The sequence below is a fragment of the Hemitrygon akajei genome, chromosome 29 (genome assembly GCF_048418815.1).
Source record: "Hemitrygon akajei chromosome 29, sHemAka1.3, whole genome shotgun sequence".
Lineage (NCBI taxonomy): Eukaryota > Metazoa > Chordata > Chondrichthyes > Myliobatiformes > Dasyatidae > Hemitrygon > Hemitrygon akajei.
The window spans coordinates 28,417,846-28,439,839 of NC_133152.1; the positions used below are offsets into that span (position 1 = coordinate 28,417,846).

Below are 21,994 nucleotides of genomic sequence, written 5' to 3' on the forward strand. Positions count from 1 at the left end.
TGAATGGAGGGGAGGATAGAAAGAGCAGTAGGGTGGTGTGTGTAATCATGAAGAGTTTGTGGAACAGATGTTTCAGACCTGGTTGGTGCTTCTGAAGGTCAGGAAAGGAAACTTGACGGGGAACATAACTCACGGAGGAGAAGGGGAAGTTGAAGATGGGATTAAATGTTGAACTGGGGGGTTGCCTGGATGTGGGGTCAGATAGGGGTTAAAGAAGCATATTGATATAAAAGAAGACAGAAGTTAGAAGGGAACCCCATATATAGAGAAGGAACACACCTGAACCCAGTGAGAGTCAGCACCTTCAGGGGAGGGGTCTGAACCCCAGTGAGGGTCAGCACCTTCAGGGGAGGGGTCTGAACCCCAGTGAGAGTTAGCACCTTCAGGGGAGGGGTCTGAACCCCAGTGAGGGTCAGCACCTTCAGGGGAGGGGACTGAACGCAGTGAGGGTCAGCACCTTCAGGGGAGGGGACTGAACCCAGTGAGAGTCAGCACCTTCAGGGGAGGGGACTGAACCCCAGTGAGGGTCAGCACCTTCAGGGGAGGGGACTGAACCCCAGTGAGGGTCAGCACCTTCAGGGGAGGGGTCTGAACCCCAGTGAGGGTCAGCACCTTCAGGGGAGGGGACTGAACCCCAGGGAGAGTCAGCACCTTCAGGGGAGGGGTCTGAACCCAGTGAGAGTCAGCACCTTCAGGGGAGGGGACTGAACCCCAGTGAGGGTCAGCACCTTCAGGGGAGGGGACTGAACCCCAGTGAGGGTCAGCACCTTCAGGGGAGGGGTCTGAACCCCAGTGAGGGTCAGCACCTTCAGGGGAGGGGACTGAACCCCAGGGAGAGTCAGCACCTTCAGGGGAGGGGTCTGAACCCAGTGAGAGTCAGCACCTTCAGGGGAGGGGACTGAACCCAGTGAGAGTCAGCACCTTCAGGGGAGGGGACTGAACCCCAGTGAGGGTCAGCACCTTCAGGGGAGGGGACTGAACCCCAGTGAGGGTCAGCACCTTCAGGGGAGGGGTCTGAACCCCAGTGAGGGTCAGCACCTTCAGGGGAGGGGACTGAACCCAGTGAGGGTCAGCACCTTCAGGGGAGGGGTCTGAACCCCAGTGAGGGTCAGCACCTTCAGGGGAGGGGACTGAACCCAGTGAGGGTCAGCACCTTCAGGGGAGGGGTCTGAACCCCAGTGAGGGTCAGCACCTTCAGGGGAGGGGTCTGAACCCCAGTGAGGGTCAGCACCTTCAGGGGAGGGGACTGAACCCAGTGAGGGTCAGCACCTTCAGGGGAGGGGACTGAACCCCAGGGAGAGTCAGCACCTTCAGGGGAGGGGACTGAACCCAGTGAGGGTCAGCACCTTCAGGGGAGGGGTCTGAACCCCAGTGAGGGTCAGCACCTTCAGGAGAGGGGTCTGAACCCAGTGAGAGTCAGCACCTTCAGGGGAGGGGACTGAACCCAGTGAGGGTCAGCACCTTCAGGGGTGGGGTCTGAACCCCAGTGAGAGTCAGCACCTTCAGGGGAGGGGTCTGAACCCCAGTGAGGGTCAGCACCTTCAGGGGAGGGGTCTGAACCCCAGTGAGGGTCAGCACCTTCAGGGGAGGGGACTGAACCCAGTGAGGGTCAGCACCTTCAGGGGAGGGGTCTGAACCCCAGTGAGGGTCAGCACCTTCAGGGGAGGGGACTGAACCCAGTGAGGGTCAGCACCTTCAGGGGAGGGGTCTGAACCCCAGTGAGGGTTAGCACCTTCAGGAGAGGGGTCTGAACCCAGTGAGAGTCAGCACCTTCAGGGGAGGGGACTGAACCCAGTGAGGGTCAGCACCTTCAGGGGAGGGGTCTGAACCCCAGTGAGGGTTAGCACCTTCAGGAGAGGGGTCTGAACCCCAGTGAGGGTCAGCACCTTCGGGGGAGGGGACTGAACCCAGTGAGGGTCAGCACCTTCAAAAGGCTTATGAAAATGAGCCAGGGACAGAGTGAGTCAGTCTCCATTTCGAGCTGGTGAGAGCCAAAGTGGAAGCATTAAGCCTGGTTCTGGAAGGCTTCCAATTTCTCATGACCTGACTCTCTGCTGGTAGGCGGGGCTGCGGGTATGACATATTTACCAGAAAGTTCTTCATTTTCACATTCCCTGTGGAGCCGAAAGCTTGTCTGAGAAGCGGATGTTAGTAGCACCTGGTACGGTCCGAACAATGTCTGCACTCTAACTTGGCAGGGCCACACTGCTACCACATGGCATGAGATATCATCATGATCTTATGGCAGGACTATGGAAAGCTAAGCTTCTCTCCATCCTCCGGGGGCTGTTAAATACTTAAATACTTTTCACAGATTTCTCACTCTTGCACTGGTTGAAAGTTCCTTTCTTCAGCTTCCACCGTCTTTTGGAATGAATCCCATTTTTTTTTGGGAAATCAGTAATCCCAGTAATATTTTCTCACTCCATCTACGCTACTGTTTCTCTGAGATCCTTGAGTGGGCTGCCACACAGTCATCTTGTAAACTTGATAAGCGCAAAATTTTTCTTAAACTGTGCAATGTTAAATCAATGCTTTTGCATGACTTATTTGAATGAGGTCCAAAACAGGGGATTGAAGAGAAGAAGGTTTTGCAACAGAGAGAGAGGGAGAAGCAGATGGAAATACACCCAGTGGCCACTTTATTAGGTACAGGAGTGGAACCCAGTGTGATCTGTATCTTATTCACGCCAAGGTTCGAGGTGTTGTGCATTCAGAGATGCTCTTCTGCACACCACTGCTGTAACACGTGGTTATTTGAGTTACTGTTGGCTTGAACCAGTCTGCCATTCTAATTCTAAGCTTTCTCATTAAAAAAGGTGTTTTCACCCTTAGAACTGCCACTCTCCAGACGTTTTCGGGCTTTTTATACAATTCTCCGTAAACTCTAAAGGCTGAAAATCCCAGAGATCAGCAGCTTCTGAGATAATCGGACCCCGCTGTCTGGCCCCAACAATCGTCCCACGGTCAAAGTCACTGAGATCACACTTCTTCCCCACTCTGTGTCTGGTCTAAACCTGGTGACGATGTTTGCATGCTATTATGCATTGAGTTGCTGCCGCGTGATTGGCTGATCAGATGTTTGCACTAATAAGCAGGTGTACCAGTGTACCTAGTAAAGTGGCCACAGTGTGTAGATTACCACACGCTCACGCACACACACGCACACGCACACACACGCACACGCACTCACACACACACACACACACACACACACTCACACTCACACTCACACACGCACACGCACACGCACACACACCGCACCGCATCACAACGCCCCCCCCACTGAAATGAAAGTGTGCGTGAAATTGTCTCTACCAAATTTGGTAATATTTGTCCTTTAAAGAATTCAGAGTTTTATATTAATTGGTGATGTTAATCTGTTGGAACATCTGCTGGGGTTTGGACACTTGAACCTACCCACCTCTGTCGGAGTCATACCATGTTAATGAACGGACTCAGTACACAGGACCACATGCAATTACACAGTGGGACACCAATAGTGGAAAGTTCATTCAAGATCCTGTTGTCTGACTGTGGGGCCAGACCAAGACCGGTGCCCCCTACTTCCATTCTCTGTGTCCTGTAAACAGTTTCATTTCAGGGTGGCGTGGGGTCTGATGATGTGACAGTCTCGGGGGGCTCTTGGAGTGGGTGCGATTGGTTTGCATGGAAGATCTCGTGGTTTATGGATGGTGAGTCATGCTTGAGGGCCGGAAGAGAAGAGCCCAGAGTTCGAGGTTGGGTGAGATATTTATCACAGGGCTTCTGGAGTTCAGGCCGGGAAAAAGCACAATTGTTTCTGTAGGTCAGGTCTACCTCTTTGGGACCAACAGAAATAACTCACCTCTCCCTTTTCTCTGCACCGCTGGGGCGATAATGGTGTGCGGTCAGCTTTGCATTTAGTGACAAAGGCCGTCACTGATTTATCCACCCCAGTAAGGGCACACTCTCACTCTGAGGCACCAGTTACCATATTAAAAGGGCTGGAGGATACTTTGGCAGTTCTTTCTGAAACTCTTCCCAGTCACATCCAGCAAGAACAGTGAGATTTGAGTACAGAGGCCTTCAGGAACAGGTTCTCGAGCTTGTGTGCACAACCCAGGCGCTACCTCAGAAACAGAACACTACAGACCAACTCTTGCAATACCATGGACTTGTCTCTGATAGTCTTTCATTTTGCACTAAAGTCTTACTTTTGCACAGGCTTCTTCTTCCTTCATTTCTTGTATAATTCACGTTCCGTGTGCTGTTTGAAACTTTGCGGTGGGATGAAGTTTTTGATTGCACCTGTAACTCACTGGGACTTGTGCACGTGACATGAAACGCCACTTGACTTAATCCTGAGGACTGGGATAGGAGCTGAGCCCCTTCAATGCTGAATGGCAATGGGTGTGGAATTCAACCAAAACTAGAATTGGGGCTTGGAGGCAATCAAGGCCTTTGGGAGGTTGGGTGGCTCTGTGAAAGTTACCAGGAGGTCTACACGCCCTGGATCCTGTAGACCAAGGTCTGCAGAAACCATGATTCCAAGGGTCTGTGTGTTTTGCTTTGTTTTCTACCGATCAGTTACCAACGCCAGCAATTAACAGTAAGTGACTTTAATGTACCTGAATGTGCGAGCGATTCACTATCGGGAGTAAAGTGGCCACGTTTTCATTTATTTCATTAGATAAGTAGGAAGAGAGAAATTTGTGAATCTTTATAATTAGAATTGTTGGATGATTTAGTTGGAGGGAGACAGGCTGCATTTGATGTTGCTTGAGCCGCTATCAACCCGGTGAGTTTGGAGCGAGGGAATGAGAGAGACGTTCGCTCTCCTTTGATCCACCGCCCCAGGCACACTTCACAACCACTTCCAGTCTGAGTGAGAGGTTTTCAGTTATTCCTGGCAAGTGTCTGTTGGAGATAAGAACAGAACCCCAGCATTGTACACAACCCATCACACCAGCAGCTGGCCAATCTGTGGAATTACAGTGAAATCCACGTCTGGAACAGAGAGCCCGGAATAGGTGCTTCAGAATACGCTAAGTACTTCAAGTCAAGTATTTTAAAATGTTCTGAAGCACCTGTAATGAAGGGTCATTGTCAGATGGAATACAATCGTTCATAAATTCTCGCCCCTTGCTCTTGCTTTTCCTTTGTAAATCTTTGCCTCTCCTTCTTCTTAGGAGGTTCAAATTCTGATTACAGTTGTCCCCTTCAAGCTCTGCTGCATTGGTACAAGCATTCCCTGCATTGAACATTTAATTAACACACTGAAAGGTTTTGTCAAAGTACATGTCACAATAGGAAAACAGCTGTCTGCGGAGATTCCCCTGTTCATCTCTCTCGAAGTCTGCTTGATTCCCTCTCTCACCCTCTTTCCTTCCCGCTCCCCCTCCATTCCTCCCCACCCCTCTCTTTCCCTCTACTTCAGCCTCCCTTCCCCTTTATCTTCTCTTCTCTCTCTCTCAGCCCATCACCCACCAACAGCAGCCCTGTCCTGGGCCAATCTTTCCAGTTGTCTGGACGAAGGCCTTCCTCTCCCAGTAATAAGGTCTTTGGAACTTATGTCGGCGTTTCTGCAGCTCTGGCTTTTACAGGAAGGGGTTATTAGCCCCTTGCCCAACCCTTCTCCTTTTATAGCCAGGCTTGGGGCCATCCAAGGTGGAGTTCTCCATCTCTCCCTCCCCTTTCTCTTCCTTATTCATTCATTCCTGCCCCCTATCATCTCCCTCACTCCCTCCCCTTGCTTCATTCTTCTTAATCCTCCTTCCCTCCGATCTGATCTCCCTCTCCTCACCCCTCTCCTCACTTCTGTTCTCTGACGAGCTCGTGCTACCAGGCACTCTCAGGGCCACTGTGTATCTCTTCAAACGCCAAGCCCTCTGACACCACCCTCACCCCTGATCCACCGCCTGTTGAACAAGAAGCATTAGATGTGGTGACAAACAGACAGATATCAAGAGCCTACTCAAGACGGAAAGGTCAATTGGCCGCATGTGCTTTGCGTTAGTTACAAATACCAGACTGACAGGGCCGGGCCCTGTAATTAATCCCTGCTCTCCCTGGCTCCTTCCTTTTCTCACCCTGCGTCTGCAGATGATTCCGTGAGCCTGAGAGTAAAACTCACCATTCTTGTCCATTCTGTTCGGAGGGGCTGTAAGATTATTTCCTCTTTCTCATATAAGATCACGAGGAGCACAGATGGATGTCGCTGTGTCTGCCAGATCTCCTGATTCCAAAAGCATGGATTATGGTAAAATGCTCAGCAGATGGCTGTTCTTTGGCCCATCAAGCCTGTGCTAGCTCTCTGTAAACCTGTTCGTCCACTCTTTCTTACAAAACTATGAAAGTTTATTTACATCACAAATACACAAGGTACAGACATTCAGTATTTACAAGACAGTGAGTACACTTAGATTAAAATATGGTTTCTATCGTCCATGAGACAATCTACCCTGGGGGCCCACCGCTCCCGGAACTCCCCCAGTGCGCTTATTGCATCCGCATGCTCCCTCTCCAAGGACTGTCGGGCACGAACGTATCTTTGGAAAAGGGGCAGGCATTTGGCCCTTCACTTTCTGCCAGCTAGACCTCTGAATGGCCAGCTTGGCCAGGCCCAGGAGCAGGTCTACCAGGAGATCCTCCTCGCCACCCGCCCCCTCCCGAACTGGGTGCCTTTCACTCCTGCGCTCTCCCCATGTAGTCAAGTGCATCTTTTCACTTTAAGTGCCTATGAAGCCCCTTTAGATAAAAGAACATATCGAGTCTCTTTCAGGCTTTGTCTAGTGAGGGATCCGCAGAATGAATAAACCAAATTGTGTATAAGACTTGTAGTTCCCGTCACACATTGTGAAAGTAGCTCATTATACAGAATTGTAGGCACACTCGGTGTAAATGCGGGATTGTGACTGAATGTGTAGACAAACTTGTGAATGGGAAGGTGTGAAATCCTGGCTCATAAGTTAGCAGAGTAAGTCTGCATACGTTCAGTACGAGGTTATTTTTATGTACTTGTGTAATTAATATGTTTAAATACTCTGAATGAGTATGCATATTTTCCTATGTAAGTGGGTTTATATTTTGATGATGTGAATTTGACTGGCCAGGAGCGTTTGAATCTGCGTATGTCTAAATATCTGTGCGTGCACACACATCATTGGCTCAGGGTTAGAAAGCTGCCCATCAAGATTCAGTGTCCTTAAACAAATGCCCCCCTTGAATAGGCACTCAGTTTGGTCTCTCAGAACTGACACTTTTTGAGTGAACAGATTCTCTTTTGCACTCTGTAAAACTTACCTTCTCAAAGTTAGGGCTCTTAGGGTTAAACCTCTGTCCACTCTGAATCAGCATTGCCTGGGATAAAACTGTGGCCCGTCACAGTCAATACTGACCATCTTTAGAGGGGTTGAATCCACTGTGTCAAACTTACGCCTACAAGAGCCAGCATTCAGAAAGTTGGTGCTCAGTGTGTTCGGTTTATACCACCGGAGTCAGCACTTTAAGGGTTAAATTGGTGCCTCATCTTGGCAGCCTTCTCCAGGTTAAAATGGTGCCCAGTCAGAGATACAGCAGCCACCGAGTTAAATTCTTGCCCGCACAGAGCAGATATTCGTGAGGTGAAACCAGCATACACACACGGAGTTGGCAGTCGCAGAGTTAAACCCATCCCCACTCAGCGATGGCATTCACTGAGTTAAACCTGTGCCCACTCAGAATTCTCAGCTGGTGACTGCTCCAAGTGGCTGCTCGTCTTCACTCAGACTCCAGCTGAGCCCATTTCACTATTTATTTACATGTAATTATGTCTGTAAGGTGCGGTTATTAACTCTGTCAACAGCAATTTGCTTTGACATTTCTCACTTTGTCTCGTACCCACCATTCTCTCCGAAAACCGCTTGCCACTCAGAACCTGCACTGTTTTTTTCTCTCTTCAAACTGTGTCATAGATTCATAACAAACCTGTGCCTCACTGTTAAACTCAGCGGTTTCATTCCCTGATCAAATGTCTAGCAAGCTGTGTATTGAAAGTGTTTTTTATATACTTGTTAGTGAGTCTGAATTCAGGGTCTGACAGTTTTCAAAATAAATTTGTGTCAAAGATTTTTTGAAATGAAATCTTAATGTGAAATATTAACCTCCCATTAATCGGTCATAGTTTATAACAGAGAGCAGCTGTTACCGTAGTTGTTATCTCAGTAAACCTCAAAATATGCTGACAATTTCAGATTCAGACAGTGTACTTGGGGAGAGAAAAAAAATCACCACAGATGTCAGTACAAAAAGGGTGAGAGCAAAATGGGAGCCAATTTTGCGACTTATTCGGCTCTATTTTCCGAAATGGAGAGTAAAATTGGTTATATATTTGCTTCTATCCCAAAACTGCTGACTCTCCCTGGGGTTCAGACCCCTCCCCTGAAGGGGCTGACTCTCCCTGGGGTTCAGACCCCTCCCCTGAAGGTGCTGACCCTCACTGGGGTTCAGACCCCTCCCTGAAGGTGCTGACTCTCCCTGGGTTCAGACCCCTCCCCTGAAGGTGCTGACTCTCACTGGGTTCAGTCCCCTCCCCTGAAGGTGCTGACTCTCACTGGGTTCAGTCCCCTCCCCTGAAGGTGCTGACCCTCACTGGGTTCAGTCCCCTCCCCTGAAGGTGCTGACTCTCACTGGGTTCAGTCCCCTCCCCTGAAGGTGCTGACTCTCCCTGGGGTTCAGACCTCTGCCCTGAAGGTGCTGACCCTCACTGGGTTCAGACCCCTCCCCTGAAGGTGCTGACCCTCACTGGGTTCAGACCCCTCCCCTGAAGGTGCTGACTCTCCCTGGGTTCAGACCCCTCCCCTGAAGGTGCTGACCCTCACTGGGTTCAAACCCCTCCCCTGAAGGTGCTGACCCTCACTGCGTTCAGTCCCCTCCCCTGAAGGTGCTGACCCTCACTGGGGTTCAGACCCCTCCCCTGAAGGTGCTGACCCTCACTGGGTTCAGTCCCCTCCCCTGAAGGTGCTGACCCTCACTGGGTTCAGTCCCCTCCCCTGAAGGTGCTGACTCTCACTGGGTTCAGTCCCCTCCCCTGAAGGTGCTGACTCTCCCTGGGGTTCAGTCCCCTCCCCTGAAGGTGCTGACTCTCACTGGGTTCAGACCCCTCCCCTGAAGGTGCTGACTCTCATTGGGTTCAGACCCCTCCCCTGAAGGTGCTGACTCTCACTGGGGTTCAGTCCCCTCCCCTGAAGGTGCTGACTCTCACTGCGGTTCAGACCCCTCCCCTGAAGGTGCTGACCCTCACTGGGTTCAGACCCCTCCCCTGAAGGTGCTGACTCTCCCTGGGGTACAGTCCCCTCCCCTGAAGGTGCTGACTCTCACTGGGTTCAGTCCCCTCCCCTGAAGGTGCTGACTCTCCCTGGGGTTCAGACCCCTCCCCTGAAGGTGCTGACCCTCACTGGGTTCAGACCCCTCCCCTGAAGGTGCTGACTCTCCCTGGGGTTCAGACCCCTCCCCCGAAGGTGCTGACTCTCACTGGGGTTCAGTCCCCTCCCCTGAAGGTGCTGACCCTCACTGGGGTTCAGTCCCCTCCCCTGAAGGTGCTGACTCTCCCTGGGGTTCAGTCCCCTCCCCTGAAGGTGCTGACTCACTGGGTTCAGTCCCCTCCCCTGAAGGTGCTGACTCTCCCTGGGGTTCAGACCTCTCCCCTGAAGGTGCTGACCCTCACTGGGTTCAGTCCCCTCCCCTGAAGGTGCTGACTCACTGGGTTCAGTCCCCTCCCCTGAAGGTGCTGACTCTCCCTGGGGTTCAGACCCCTCCCCTGAAGGTGCTGACCCTCACTGGGGTTCAGTCCCCTCCCCTGAAGGTGCTGACCCTCACTGGGTTCAGACCCCTCCCCTGAAGGTGCTGACCCTCACTGGGTTCAGTCCCCTCCCCTGAAGGTGCTGACTCTCACTGGGGTTCAGACCCCTCCCCTGAAGGTGCTGATTCTCACTGGGGTTCAGACCCCTCCCCTGAAGGTGCTGATTCTCACTGGGTTCAGACCCCTCCCCTGAAGGTGCTGACTCTCACTGGGGTTCAGACCCCTCCCCTGAAAGTGCTGACTCTCACTGGGTTCAGACCCCTCCCCTGAAGGTGCTGACCCTCACTGGGGTTCAGTCTCCTCCCCTGAAGGTGCTGACTCTCACTGGGTTCAGACCCCTCCCCTGAAGGTGCTGACCTTCACTGGGGTTCAGACCCCTCCCCTGAAGGTGCTGACTCTCACTGGGGTTCAGACCCCTCCCCTGAAAGTGCTGACTCTCACTGGGTTCAGACCCCTCCCCTGAAGGTGCTGACCCTCACTGGGGTTCAGTCTCCTCCCCTGAAGGTGCTGACCCTCACTGGGGTTCAGACCCCTCCCCTGAAGGAGCTGACCCTCACTGGGGTTCAGACCCCTCCCCTGAAGGTGCTGACCTTCACTGGGGTTCAGACCCCTCCCCTGAAGGTGCTGACTCTCCCTGGGGTTCAGTCCCCTCCCCTGAAGGTGCTGACCCTCACTGGGGTTCAGACCCCTCCCCTGAAGGTGCTGACCCTCACTGGGTTCAGACCCCTCCCCTGAAGGTGCTGACTCTCACTGGGTTCAGACCCCTCCCCTGAAGGTGCTGACCCTCACTGGGGTTCAGACCCCTCCCCTGAAGGAGCTGACTCTCCCTGGGGTTCAGACCCCTCCCCTGAAGGTGCTGACCCTCACTGGGTTCAGACCCCTCCCCTGAAGGTGCTGACCTTCACTGGGGTTCAGACCCCTCCCCTGAAGGTGCTGACCCTCACTGGGTTCAGACCCCTCCCCTGAAGGTGCTGACCTTCACTGGGGTTCAGACCCCTCCCCTGAAGGTGCTGACCCTCACTGGGTTCAGACCCCTCCCCTGAAGGTGCTGACCTTCACTGGGGTTCAGACCCCTCCCCTGAAGGTGCTGACTCTCACTGGGTTCAGACCCCTCCCCTGAAGGTGCTGACCTTCACTGGGGATAAGTCCCCTCCCCTGAAGCTTTATTCTCACTGGGGCTCAGTCTCCATACTAAAAATCCATTGGTCATGCATGAACTTCTACAGCACAGAAGGGCAGTGGGCCTTAAAGCCAGTACCAAAACTATTTTGTCCAACACGCAGAGTCCTATATGATCTTTCAAGAGTTGTAGTGCAGTGTACAGCAGCTAAAATCCCAATTGATTTTCTCCTTGATTTGTATGTTATTCAGACAAACTGCTCAACCCAATACCCATCCAAGCAGAAATGCACAAACCGGCTCGGTACCACAGCTTGAATCTGGGATCTTGCTTGTAGTTCATCTGAGTATCCCAATGAGTGAAACATTCCTCTCTCGAGCCCTGAGGGTGGCTGGTGTCGGCACTATCAGTACAGTAACACGCACAGTATCTTAATTAATACACCAGATTCCTTTTGTCCTTACTGGATCACAAACACGAATAGAAAATGTTTGAGAAACAGCTGCTATATGCTCCATTCTCTGGGGTACAAAATCTCACCCTTGGGTCGAAGATAATGTTTATCACAGTCCTCTCTCTCTCATTCTGTCTCTCTCCTCTTCTCTCATTTATTATCTCGACACAAACCCAATGAGAGAAACTACATTCATTTCTACAACCAGCTATTATTTTCTCAGACACTGTATTTGCACCCAGGGGCTCTGTTGTATGTGTTCTTTACCATATCAAGTGATAGATGGAGAGAGAGAGGGATTGGTGAGCGGACCTCTGTCTCTCCCAGGTGTCTAGTCCAAGTTACTGTGGACGACATCCAGCTTTGTAATGATCCCTGATCATACTTCACTCCAGGGTATTGATCACAGGACCCAAGACCAGGGAGATTAATCCTCCACAATTCAGGGACGATTTTACCAGGGAAATTGCAAGTAAAACTGGACTGTTTGATCCGGTGCCCATTCTCGTCAGCAGCATTAGACCAAAGAGACAGGAACAGCAGTAGCGTTTATAAGACGGAGATTGACACGGAGGCACATTAAACTGACACGGAGCAGATCCACAGCTTGGTTAAAGAGGAAGTGCGTGTGTAGAGGCAAGGAGGTTTAGACAGCACCTCAGGGCCTTGACTGTGAAAGGCATGACCTGCAGTAACGCAGGTGAGAGGACCAGGGACGCATTGAAGCCACACTTTAGGAGAATGCATCTTGACTTTTCACCAACATGGTGGAGCAAGGTGAACTCCACGTTTAATGGCCCAATTCAAATGATCCTCCTTAACACCAGATATTCATGGAGACATATACAGGGAAAGGTGCTGGAAAAGGGCCAGCAGGATCAGGAAGTGTCCCACCCACCCTGCTTTAGGACCGTTTGACCTACTCCCATCAGGGACGAGGCTACGCAGCGTCTATGTCAGGACCACTAGACTCAAAACCAGCTACTTCCCCCAGGCCGACAGGCTGATCAACACCTCCACCCATCAACCCACCCCACCAACCCCTCCACCACCATTATATATACACATCACCTGGAATCCAATCAATGTATATAACTCGTGTGTTACTTGTGTGTTATCCGATGGCTTTTATATCTTTTTGTTTTTTATTGTGCTCTTCATGCTTATTGTTTCTTTATAAACTAAATAATTTTGTTCTCCTTTACACTCGTGTATTGAAGAATGACAATAAGTAATCTTGAACCTTGAGTGGTGACTGTTGGAGGTGGGATCCCATGGTTAGCAGAACCATTGTATTGCAGCGCCCCTTTAACCTTTATCCCCCTCCTGACCTCTGTACTTTCACCCCTCTCCCTATCCATGCAACCTTCCCCCCTTTCCCCACATCAGTATGCTTCAGCTCTACCCTGGTCCTATGTAACCTTCACAACTCACTCGGCGTGTGTAATCTTCAACCCCTCCACAACTCTGTAACCTTCACCAGCCTTCACATTCCCTCCTCTCTTCGACTTCCTCTTACCCTCCTGTCTTCAACTCCATACACCTTCAAATCTGAGTTTTTGCATTTCCCCTGTTTGTATTGTTTCAGTATAGGTGAGCCGGCAGTCAAATCCAAACTTCCTAGGTTTTGGACTTCCTCGAGCTTTCTACCTCCTTAATAACTACATCTTTGGTCAACCATCCTAATCTGAAGATCTGGGTGTTTTATTTTGTATGACGTGCTTTTATTGAGCCTTTTTTTTACATGTTTAAAGCGCCACGTAAATTCAAATTGAGATATTATGAGAAGGATGTAATTCAATACTTTGTATTTACAAACTCAATTTTACATCGTTTTCTTCTGCGGAAGAGTTCCCATGCTGATCAGTTGGGTTATGTTCCAACTTGTTCAGAGTAATCTCTCATTGTCTCTTTAGAGGACTGGGGGGGTGGGACTATTCCAAAGGTGTTTGCCCTCATAACATTGCAGAGTGAGTTTGTTGCTTTCTTGCTCATGGATGAAATGTTTTACTAACAGGGGCAGCATTTCACTGGTTAGTTGACACAATAGTCGAGAAAAACTGGAGAGGGAGTAAAGAGTGGAATGGTTGGGTTGAGTTGTTCCCCAAGATCAGAGAACAACTCAACCCAATCATTAACCACCCGAGCTCTATACACTTTCCGAGTTAGTTCCTAAGAGTGGAACCATTAAATGTGTATTGTGATAGACTGTAAATCGTAGAGAGAAACTGAATTCCAGTGAACTGCAGATTTTCTCGTCTCCAGTGACCTGTGGTGCCAAGATTTTTAATGCGTAGATTAAAGGAAAATTAGTCTTCACCACAGTAGAGTGAAGAGCAGAATCCCCCAATGCAAGGAACACATCCCTCCCACTGTGGCATCAATGATATCTGTGCAAACAGGCGATCGTGTTCCTTAGGCAGTAGGCTTCTGGCAAACTACAGTACTATGCAAAAGTCTTAGGCACTTATGAATACTAGGATGTCGAAGACATTTGTACAGTACTGTAAGCGATATGTTCAGTTCTGATCTCCATCAAATACGAAACATGCTTTCTTTGCTTCCTTTGACCATATCCTGTAGTCATAAACCAATCCCTTCCTGCTATTGAGACAATACCCTTTTTTATGACAGCAAAACTAAATTTACACCACACCCCAGTGCTCTGTCAGATTTCTCCAGGGAATGTCCCTCTTTCTCCTCCTTTGAGGTCCACATTCTCACCTCTCCCTCAAACAGTTCCTACCCATAGCGGTGACCATCATTCCCTCTCAACTTCTCTACCACCCCCTCACCTCCCACCCATCTCTGCCCTTGCCCCTTCACCCATCTCCCAACCTTCTATTCCAACCCCTCACCACCATCTCTCCCTCTCTCAGGGCAGCACAGCACAGAACCTGGCCCTTCGGCCCGACTCAGCCATGCCAGCCAAGATGCCCATCTATGCTAGTCCCATTTGCCTGTGTTTAGCCCACATTCCTCTAAGGCTCTCCTATCCATGTACCTGTCCGAGTCTTGAAGACAAGAGATTCTGCAGATGTTGGAGATCTTGAGCAACACACACTCAATGCTCAGCAAATTGGGCAGCATCTATAAAGGGAAACAGCTGAGGTGTTTATTTCCCTCCGTAGGTTCTGTATGATGCTGAGTTCCTTCGGCATCTTGTGTGTGGAACCTGTCCAAGTTTGTTGTAGTTGCACCTGCCTCTAGTGCTTCATCTGGCAGCTACAGTATTGAACAAAAGTCTTAGAGAGCCTCAGGCTTCTGCACAGTACTGTATTTGTCAGTGTGGAGCGGAGAGTGAGTCTGTAAATCTGGCGCGAGCAAAGGATGTTGGGAATGGTGGGGATAGAGTGCCGTGGGAGGGGTGTTGGACAGGTGATAGAGAAGGATGCCAAGGTAATGGGGGGGTGGGTGGCACTTGCAGACACACCCAGCCCTGACATAGCAGACAAGGTAATTTGATTCCAGACAATTGGTTTGTTGACTAAGACTTTTGCACAGCACTGTAGTTCCACATACCAGCCACCCTCTGTGTGAAGTTGCCCCTCAGGCCCCTTTTAAATCTCCCCCCTCTCATCTTAAACCTATGAGCTCTGGTTTTTGACTCCCTTTCCCTGGAAACAAGATTGCATGCATTCCTCTCTCCTCCTATCATCTTTCCCCCCCTCCCACCCCTCTGTCCCATTCTCCCTCCCTTCCTCCCTGCTGATCCACTTCCTGTTTCCCCTCACACTCCATGCCTCCCCCCATCTCTTCATTCTTCCCCTATGTCCCCCTCACACCTTCAGCTGCTCCTCGTGCCCTAAACCCCCTTCCCCTCCCTCTCCCTTCCCACTGCCCACTCCAAACGCTTCCTCCCAACTCCCGCACCATGCTTTCCTTCTGGAGCTTTTCAGTTTTCATTAAATCGCTGCAGCCAATTAGCCAAGTGACATGAAGACCAGATAGAAATCATCTCTGTCATCTGTTCTCTGCCAGACAGGAGGCAGCAAGGCTCAGTCACAAACACTGTCCAGTCCAGGTCTATTAATTAGAACAGATTGAATGAGGCGTGAAAATCCCCATAATTGCGGTCATCACAATTTATTTTGAAGCTGGTGAATTTGCTTTATTTTGGCTGAAAGATATCCTGACACTTCTCCCCCACACCTCCCCCCAGTTCAATTCCCAGGATTGGCCATCTGAGAATCACAGAACTTTTAATGTATTTACGGAGACTATTTCCCATCGTTTCAGTGTAGTAATTGGCAGTAATTCAGAGGAGATTAACCCCACATGGTCCTTCCGTTGAGTCAGGTACAACTTGGGCTGCAAACGTGGCAAAGCTCCCTCTCTGTTGTCCCATCAAACCTGGATCAGGTAAAACGTCCTGCTCACCCAACTGCCTCCCTTCTTCTACTTGTGAAGCGTGATTCCTCATTGAAGGATGAGAGGGGATCTGATCGAGACATATAAGGTTATTAAGGGATTGGACACGCTAGAGGCAGGAAACATGTTCCCGATGTGGGGGGAGTCCAGAACCAGAGGACACAGTTTAAGAATAAGGGGTAGGCCATTTAGAACAGAGTTGAGGAAAAACTTTTTCATCCAGAGAGTTGTGGATCTGCGGAATGCTCTGCCTCAGAAGGCAGTGGAGGCCAATTCTCTGGATGCTTTCAAGAAAGAGTTAGATAGAGGTCTTAAAGATAGCGGAGTCAAGGGATATGAGGAGAAGGCAGGAACGGGGTACTGATTGCGGATGATCAGCCATGATCACAGTGAATGGCAGTGCTGGTTTGAGGGGCCGAATGGCCTCCTCCTGCACTATTGTCAAGTGTGTCTGTTGCTCTGGGGCTGCTTCCAACGTGTGCTTGGGATCTCCTCTTACTACGTCTTGGCAGGAATATTATTTTGGACAGGAAGGAAGGGCTGGAGGAGAGTGAAATTCTCCAGTATTTTGAGTCTACTGGAGACTGGAGGCCAGAGGCGGTGTGTCCTCGTGCTGGAGGACTGTGTAAGTGTGTGTGGGGAGGGAGGAATGGGGCTGGGTTTGCTGTTGTTATTCCATTCCTTGCGGTGCCCTGTTTTGTTATGGTTCTGCCAAGCATGTTGTGTCGGTACCAGGGTGTATAGCAACACTTGCTGGATGTCCCCAGCGCGCACTTGGGTGTTAATGACACATTTCACTATACTTTGACGTACACACGATTATTAAGTACAAACCTTGAAGGATGGCAGGTGCTTTATCGTGCCTCCCGTAAGAGTGAAACACAGGGACGTGTGTGATTGTTCCATGCAGAGGTCTGTAAGGCTCCGATGTGATTACTGATCATGTTGCCGCTTGTCGGGCTATTCTGCAGAATAGTGTCTCAGGGCTTCCCTGGGGCTGGTTTCGCAACGACGCCGAGCTGCGTGGTTATCTCACTGGGGCACCTCAGGTACAGGTCCGACAAGCTGGTCGAGCCAGCACGGGATGATCCCACTGGGCTCTGCAAAGGTATTGGAAGCCAGTTCCCTACCAGCGGCAGGAGTGCTGTATGGAGGGTGGTACAGTGGGCAGCAATGCAGCATCATTCAGTGGGATTGGGTGAGTCTTCACCCCCCCCCCCGAGACAGAGATTCTGTTACCCCGGGGGGGGGGGGGTAGGAAAGTACTAACTCACTTTCAAGAATTATACAACCCATTCTCAGTATTTATTTACTTATTAGTTATCATAATTATTATTTTGTATTTGCACAGCTCCTTTTGCACATGGGTTGCTCGTCAGTCTCTATGTGTCATCTTCCATTGATTCTATTGTGTTTCTTTGTTCCACTGTGAATGCCCGCGAGCTAATGAATCCCGGGTAGTACTTGGTGATATTACACATACTTTGATCATAAATTAACTTTGAATTTTTAAACTTTAACTCAGTCACCATTGAAAGAGGAGAGACTGGAGTAGCTACTTGTTCACCCTTGTGCGTGGAGGAGTTAAGGGGGAACATGATTGAGAAATGAAGGATTGTGGCAGGTCCTCATCGGGTACCTTCGGCAAGAAGCTTCCCCCAATATCAGAGATGAATAAAAGTAAAAGGGGAGGGGAAGGGAAGGAAATCAGAGGGGATAGGAGAGGTCCTTCTCCTCCCACAGTGGGGAATACCTGGAATTCGCCTCCTGGGACTGTGGCTGAAGCTGGATTACTGGCAATGTTTTTAAAGTCTAAGTGAGCATTTGGATAATTTAGGCTGTGGACAGAGAGGTGTGTGATAGGATTAACAGGGTTGGCATGGATGAGTTGGACCACGTGGCCTTTTTCCATGCTGTGTCATCCTATGATTCGATGATGGGCGTAATAACCTGACTCATTGGGGGAGTTGGCTGGCCGTGGGTGTGGAGTGTGACAAGGGATGCTAACGCAATCACCAAACGGGAGAGCAGTGTGGAAGTTGGTGCTCAGACACCCAGTGGGAGATATGAGTGAGAGTGGGTGCTCAGTCGTCCAGAGGGAGAGGGGCATGTGAGTGAGTGTTCAGTCACTCATTGGGAGAAGGAGATAGGAGTGGGTGTTCGGTCACCCAGTGGGAGAGGGGTAAAGGGGTAGGTGCTCAATCACCTAATAGGAGAAGAGTTCGGGAGGGGTGCTCAGTCACCCAGTGGGAAAGAGGGATAGGAATGGGTGCTCAGTCACTCAATGGGAGAAAAGTTCGTGAGCGGGTGTTCAGTCAGGCAGTGGGGAATGGAGTGTTACGCTGTACTCTAACAACGTGTGATATGCCAAAGGGTTAAACTGCCTTTTTAGAAATCGGCTTCCATCAGCAAACTGAAATATGAAAGTGAAGGGATTAAATTACGTGAAATTAGCTCCATTTGTCAGTCACTCAGACCGTTCTCTAAAGCTGCTATACGGCTTCTCCATTAATTGCCATCAGGCCTGGTCACAGATTCCATTGTAATCTGATGTGCAAATTAGCTCCCTGCGAATTGAATTCATTTGTTGTCACATTTAGACCCAGTTTCCAATTGTTTCTTCCCCTTTAAATACAGCCCCAACCCCCACCTCTCTCGTTCAGATATTTGCCCAAAGCAATCAGTACTTAAAGGGGAAAAAAAGACTTTTTTAAAAAAAACACGACTGGATCTGGTTTTGTGACCAGCGTCCTTTTCCCTCCTCCCTGTCTGTTTCCCTCACACCCTCTTTCCGCACTCGATACAGATTACAGGGACTGATTGATGGCGTGGAGGGCAGGCATCTGAAGCCTTGGACTATCAGTACCGCAAACAGCGTCGCCCCGGGCAGCCCCCTCGTCGCTCTTTGTACTTTGACTTACTTTCACGTTTCATTGAAACCACAGAGGAGACCCGAAAGATCTCGAGAAACCTCGTTTGGATCCAATAAGTCACTCGGCGTAGTCTATTACTTGCGCCCGCAGGGGGTTACCGCGTACTCCTGATACAGAGCGTGGAGCGAAAGAGACACAGAGTGAACTTTAAACTTTAATCAAAATCATTTGCTAACAGATCCCATGCAGCACTCCGGAATTGTCCCAGAATCCTCCGAATACTAAAACAATTGTTACCGCGGCTGAGAGAAGGTGGATGTTATTCACACTCAAGGTAAATATTATCGGTGTATTGCAGACCAACAATAAAGAGTGCAAGTTCAGTATTTCGGGAACCACTCTTGGTCTTTTACCCCTACACCCGACTCTTATGGAGAGGCATTCCCCCCCCCCCCCCTCCTCGGCAGCCCATTATCCGATGGTTTAACCAAATTGGCGCTTTGGAGGGATACATTTAGGTAACGAATGCTCAGTCCGGCTCAAAAAACCCATCCGGCCTCTCCTCAATATATTCAGCCTGGAAGGTATCACTGGATAATGACGTGGACCAGAAGGGCTTACCCTTTCTATTTCTATCCAAGTTAAGCCGAGACCGAATGAACCAACGATTTTTTTTTTAGCTTCTCAATGATGTCATTTTATGGATATCTTTCAATAAGATTGTACGAATTCTCACCAGATTATTAACGGACAGCAAGGGCATAGAGAGGACAGAGTTCAGGCGCTAGGGAGAGAGTTGCGGAAAGCCAGGGAGGTGATGGCTGGGTTGTCACCTGTGCTACACACTAGAGTAGAATCAGGAAGGTGAGGAGGATTAGTGTGTGGCCGTTGGGAGACCTACCCAATCCAAGTTTCCATGTCTGGAGATTTGATGGCAGTAGCATTTAGAAGCAGTGAATAGGAATAAGAAGCATGCAGTTGAGAGTTTTGGATAGTTCCACAGAAGCAAATAGTATCTTGTTCAATAGGACAGACTAAGAACGAGAAGGAACACTAGAACAGGCTTAGACCACGTGCAAGTGTGGGAAATCAGGTGGGTGTAGTGTCAGCAACAAAAGTTCAACTTAAAACTGCGAAGACCCGGTGCTTAATATTCACAGGTGCAAAGAAGATTTAGTGAAGAAAAGAAGATAGCATGATTAAGGAGGATACACACGCAAAATGCTGGAGAAACTCAGCCGGTCAGGAAGCACCAATGGAAATGAATGAACAGTTGACGTTTCAGGCTGAGACCCTGCTATTTTAACTGTCTTTGACCCCCCCCACCCCGTCCTGAAGAAGGATCTCAGCCCAAAATGTTGACTGTTTATTCATTTCTATGGATGCTGCCTGATCTGCTGAGTTCCTCCAGCATTTTGTGTGTGTTGCTTTGGATTTCCAGCATCTGCAGAATTTATGGTCCTGATGATTAAGGAGGTACTGATTGGCGAATTCATTAACCCATTGGAAACAGAGGGTATAATTGAGCGAACAAGGACAACATCTGTTTGAGAAGCAGAAGGGAGTTGACCATGTCACTGTGAATATTCTATACCCCATCTCACAGTGAGAGGAAGTTAGAGGAACAAACCTACAGAGAAATTATAGAGGTAATTAAAAGCTATAGCACAGAGATGTTGGGGATTTTAATTACTTGAATACAATCAGGACAATGTTAAAGAAAGGAGGAATTTCCAAAATGTGATCAGGAGAACTTCCCTGACCAGTATGTTATTGGTCCAAATTGGAAGGGGTCACTGTTAGATCTGGGACTGGGTGGTGGGGTTGGTGGTCAAAGACAGCTAAAATTTTTGAGCAAGCATTAAGATTAATAAGGGCAAGGACAATCTCCAGTAGAACTTCTAACTTGGGAGGGGGCGGACTTTAATGGGACAGGTTATGTAAGTAGGGTATAATGCAATCGAAGATTAACAGGAGTATCTTCAATGGAACAACCTGTGTGGGGATATTATTGGCTGGGTACATTCCCAGAAGTTTAAAGGCAGAGTATTCAAAGCCAGGAATTATGTGAGAGATGGTAGTTCTGACGAAACACGAAAAGACATTGTACAAAGCATAAAATGTGAATTCATCAAGTGAAAGCCAAGCTAAATTCTTGGAGATGTGTAAGGGAACAAAGAGGGAAATAAGACTGGCAAAGAGAGAATATGTTGAGTGGAAGTTTAATAAAATGAAGCAATGAATTTACTGTCAGTATGTAACCAATGGGTAGATAATAAAATTGTGTTGAAGTATCCAGGCCCAAAACATTGGTTGTTTATTTTCTTCTATATCTGCTGTCTGACCTGTTGCATTCATCCGGCATTTTGTGTATGTTGGTGGATAGTAAGAAGCAGGATGGGACTCTCAGAGACAAAGAAAATTGTACATACATTGGCCAAGTATCTGAAAGAGAGTGAAATGAGATGTGGGGTGGGGTCTTCATATCAGATGTGGAAGATTGGAAAGTGGGTCTGAATAGCAACAAATTCAATTTGCCGGGAGCCAATTTACACAGTGGATTTGGTTCCCAACTCGATAACAATTAAAGGGATATCTTTCATCCAAAGCATTCAGTAGCCCAAGAAGCCAACTGGAGTGACGGTCAAGGTGGCTAATTTCTAAGTATCTTGTCTCAAGGTTTACTAATGGAGGCAGAAATGGTAAATGTAAACTTACTGTATAGGTGGTATTGGAGAGTACTGGTTCTATGACCATTGCAACCTATTTACAGTACTGAAACAACCTATTCAGCCTGAGTAGCCTCCCCCACTTCTGCACCTAATCTCATCAATACATCCTTCTATATCTTTCTCCCTATCTGTTTATCAATCAACCTCTAACATACCACTTAACTCAACCATTTCTTATAGTGGTGAATTTCACACTTTAAGTGTAGGAGTTGCTCCCAAAGTTTTTTTTTAAATTTGCACAGTTTGTCTTTTTTTTAACATTGCTTGTCATTCTTTGTTTGTTTATGGAGTTTTTTTTGTGTGTGGAATTCTATTGTATTTCCTTTATCCTGTAAATGCCTGCAGCTGAATAAATCTCTGGTATATTACATGTACTTTGATAATAAATTTATTCTGAACTTTGGAATTCCTAGCTGAAGTATTTATATATGGCCTTTGATTCTGGTCTTGTCTGCAGTGGTTGTGGGCCATACCTCTGCTGGACTGGATGGCCTGTTTCTGTACCATAAATAGTTGGTAATAGAGTTATAGAGCCATGGTGGCCCAGAAGGAACTGTTTAGGCCATTGAGACTAAGCTGGTTTTCTGCGGAACCCAGTCATTTCCAATTTCCCACTTTATCATT

The 21,994-nt window shown here is 48.9% G+C and overlaps 1 protein-coding gene across 5 annotated transcripts in view; it reads left to right on the forward strand.

The window, feature by feature from the left end:
- The window catches only part of LOC140718379 (paired box protein Pax-7), a 145,605-nt gene that overhangs the window by 100,523 nt on the left and 23,088 nt on the right, over nucleotides 1-21,994 (forward strand). The window lies entirely within an intron of this gene.